This window comes from Nestor notabilis, unplaced genomic scaffold, assembly GCF_000696875.1.
Source record: "Nestor notabilis isolate BGI_N333 unplaced genomic scaffold, ASM69687v1 scaffold22437, whole genome shotgun sequence".
NCBI lineage: Eukaryota > Metazoa > Chordata > Aves > Psittaciformes > Psittacidae > Nestor > Nestor notabilis.
In genome coordinates, this window is record NW_009938133.1 from 8,903 (window position 1) to 12,906 (window position 4,004).

General features: G+C 56.7%; 1 protein-coding gene across 1 annotated transcript in view; it reads left to right on the top strand.

The window, feature by feature from the left end:
- The window catches only part of LOC104409344 (NEDD4-like E3 ubiquitin-protein ligase WWP2), a gene marked incomplete at both ends in the record, with an annotated part of 24,173 nt that overhangs the window by 8,742 nt on the left and 11,427 nt on the right, over positions 1-4,004 (top strand).

Below are 4,004 nucleotides of genomic sequence, written 5' to 3' on the forward strand. Positions count from 1 at the left end.
GTTAAAGCCTTCTAAGGGGTGAGAGAGTGCTCAGTGTCCTCAAAGGAGCTGGACTTTGCAGCCACTTAGCAGCTATCAATAGGTGCTAGAAAACCTGTCAGGAAGTTGTAGTCTGGGAGGCTCTGCTTGATGACTGCTTGCTCCTGATTCCCAACTGCTTTCAGATGGTCTATAAGTAGTTCCTGCTTTTGGTGTCCTCTCGACCTGTGAGAGTGTGAGATAAGTGTGGTGAGGTCTGGCCAGTGCTTCTGCAGGGGACCTTCAGGGACTGTCCAGGTGTGCTTGCAATTATTAAAAATCCCATGGCTGCTTTGGCACAGACTGCCAAGTAAGTTTTCAATTCATCCTATGCTGGCCTGAATTAAGCCTTGTTCTGGACAGAGCTCCACTAGTACTGCTACATGGGGCAGAGCAGTGCTGCTGTATGTACCCACCGTGGAGACAGCTGTCTTCTCCAGAGCAAAGGACGGGTCCTTTGTGCTTGGGAATGCTGTTTAATGTTTGCTCTGTTTATACACAGAGCCATGTTTATTTTCATGGGCTTGGTGATGGATGCTGGCAAACTTGCTCACTGGCAGGATGGAAAGAAAAGGGTCATTCTTTGCTCCTCAGCTATTTCTACACTGTCCCCTCAAGGGAAACTGCTTGGTCAGGACTTCTCTTTCTTCTCCTGAACAAATGTCATCTTGGGATTTGCTGCTAATCTTGGTGATGGGGTGTGAAATTCCACAGCCTTCTGTGCAGAGAGAAAACAGAGCCCAGAGGTCCCCAGCTGAGAGCTGGTGCCATGGGTGCCAAGAGAGTTGCCACAATCTCCAGTTTGTCTTTTGGTGGCCAGAGGGGCCTTTCCTGATAGCAGGGAATGAAGTAGCCTGGTTTGCTGCTCACCCCGTGGAGAGGCTGCAGCTGGTGAATCATGTTGGTGTTACTGTCCAGGCTTGGCTGTGAGGAACTGCTGTCACCTGTCATGAGCTCGTGCAAGCTCCAAGTGATTTCTCCAGTGAAGCATCCTTTGCTTTCTGTGCTCGTGTGATGTCCAAAAGTCACCTCTCGTCTAGTGATGGGCATGAGCATCCCTGAGGGCTGGTGGAAGACACTCCTCTGGCTCCCTCAGATGAAGTATTTCCCTTCGTGGGACCCGTTGCTCTGCAAAGCCCCATGTGTGGACATGTCCTCAGGCACGTGGCTTCTGGTGTGACACAGCAACAGCAAAAGGCTGCGGTCACCAGTTGCAGCCCTGGCACAGGCAGAGGGAAGGCAGTTGGTCTGCATGGTGGGTGTGCTGCCTGCTGCTGCAGGGGTCTGCTTGGGGCCTTGGGGAACAAGCTGGGAGATGGCTCTTGGGTCAACTGGAAGTGGGTGGTAGCAGGAATAAACAGCATTTCGGAGCCAGGCACCTCTTCGGGTGCACATCCTGCTGCAGTGGTGCGAGGTGCAGTGGGGGCTGCACCACCCTGGCTGCCCCAGCTCCGGGGTGGTGCTACACTGGTGCCATCTCTGCTCTGAGCACTGCAGGAGTGAGGGCTGGGTGCTGGGGATGTGGCTATTTTGCAGGCACAGGGGGAATTTCTCAGCTCTGTGTTTTTGTAGCCCACGTGGTGCTGGGGCTCTCCCACTTGTGTTTCCTGGTGGTTGTGCCTGATTCTCTGCAGCCATCACCAGCTCCTGGCTCTGTGCAATGCCCTCCCTCATCTTCAGCTGCAGTTTGGGATCTGGTATGCTGAAAGAGACTGAGACTGGTGCAGTCACCTCTGCTGGTATCTCATGTTGGGACCTTCTGGCCGTGCAGCAGGATGAAGTGGCCATTCCTGGGTTTCATGCCCAGACTCCACATCAGCCACCCTGGCATAGGGGCTCTGCCTTGGCAGAAGGTGGGGAGCCAAAAGGTTGATGTCTTCCTGGCTGACACCACTTTCTTCTTTGCCCTGCTCCCTCTGCCTCAGCCCAGGGGCAGAGCACACGATGGGGCAGCCACCCCTGGTCCCCAGGCGATGGTGCACAGCAGGGGTCTTGTCAGCTGCCTGGGTAATGGGCTGCTCTCCCCAAGCCCTGTTTTGTCCCGCTGGCATGGCTGTGAGAGGCTGCTCCCATTTGTGCTCTGCCTTGTTTTCTCCCCACTCCTATTTTAGGAGCATGTTCCCAGCCCCGCTGCTCTCACTTGGCCTTGATGGGTTTGTTTCCACGCATCTATTAAAAGACAATGCCCAGATGGGAGCACTCGTAGGAGGGCTGGGCTGGGCGGCGGGCTGCCTAATTCAGGCCTGGTAACCCTGTGTGGCCGGCTGGCAGCCTGGAAACATCCTGTTTTGGTTTCTAAAAACTCTCTGGACAGCTCTGAGCTCATCTGTGCTGAGCAGAGCAGGGATCAGATCTATGCCCTGCCTTGGCTGCTGCTCCCTGTGGGACCTGCTCCTGCCATGGTACCTCTTGCCCTGCTCCCCTCTGGCCAGGGCTGCAGGGGCCACACTGCCTCCCAGGCTTGCCATGAGGTGAATGTAGGGAGCTGGGTCCTGGACAGCTTCTGGGAGGTGAGTGGTGCCACTGCGCCCCGATGAGCCCCATGGACAGGCAGCGAGGGGCAACCTTCACCTCCTGACCTGGAGGAAGAGGAGCCTGTTCTGCTCCTGCAGTAGCTCCAAGTCCTCAGGTCCTGGTGGCCAAAGCCGACCCCCAGCATGTAGTGATGTCCTCGGCGTAGCCAGGGTTTCTGGGGTGGGTTCAGTGTCTGAGGAGCCCTTTTGTGGGACTCCCCTCCTGGGAAGGTCTGGAGCTGTTCATAGCGGCCTCAGCGGCTTCTGCTCATGGGCTGCTCTGCCCATGGCTCTTATATGATCTATTTTCGACAAGTATCTCCTACTTTCCCATGTCTCCTCCTGATCCCAGCCCTTCCTCTGCCCACTGTTGTGAGCCGCTCCCCGAAGAGAGTGGCTTTGGAGCCAGGAGGAGGAACCAAGGGCTTGCTGGAGCTGGTGATGGTGGCATGACTGATGCTGCACCCTGTCACGGCCAAGCTTCTGTCCCCTCCCAGCTCCAGCCCTGAGATGTGGGGACAGTTTGCGGGTTTTGCCCTTTTAAGGGGAGGACTTGGCTGGGGCAGACAGACTTCCTCATCCCTGCGGTCCTCACCCTCTGTGGTCACAGCCCTGGGCTGCACTCCTGGGTGGAGATGGCCAGGCTCTGCCTCTGGTCTCCTGGCCCCAGATGCGGGAAGGCAGCATCCACCTCCTGCCCTGTCCCCCTCCCTGCTTGCAGTAACAACCAGGCTTTTTATGAGCATGAAACCCCAGCCTTTTCCTGTATGCTGCCGGGCTGCCTCAGGGGTCCAGGGCTGTCAGAGGGGGAGACTTTGCTTGGGGGGTGCTGCAGGCACTCTGCCCACAGAGGTCAGGCTGCCCCAGCCTCCAAGGCAGGGAGCTCCAGTGTGACACAAAGAGAAGCCCCCCTGGGAGATGCAGCCACATCTGAGCTGGTCACAACTTGTGCTATGACTTTCCCGGTTGCTTGTTCCCTCCTTTGCCAGAGGCACGGCTGTCCCAGCAGCAGCAGCAGCAAACACTTGCCTTGTGCAATGCTTGTAGCTGGGCAGGAGGCACCAGTGAGGGTTCCCATTGCAGTGCAGGAGCTGGTGCTGGGGGGAGATCTCTACTGGGATCTCTGCTTTACCCGTGGATGGAGCAAACTGGTTTAGTGCTGCAAGCACGTTTCTGGCCGTGACTGCCTGGGGCTGTTCTTGGCAGGTCGGGTGGCTGGGGTGAGCACTGCAAACAAATGCAAGGTGATTGTTACCCAGGTTACTTGTCCATTGGATTCTGCCACTGGCAGGTGGGTGCTGGGACCCATGGTCAGGTCTGAGTAAGCAACAGGAAGTTCAGGGCAGTGGATGCACCTTCCTGGGGGAGACAATGGCTGTGCTGGGGGGTAAGCAGCACAAGACCGAGGCGAAAAGGCAGGAGTGGGGTTTTCTTTGTGGTGTGTCTCACCTCCTGTGTTTCTTTTCCTACAGG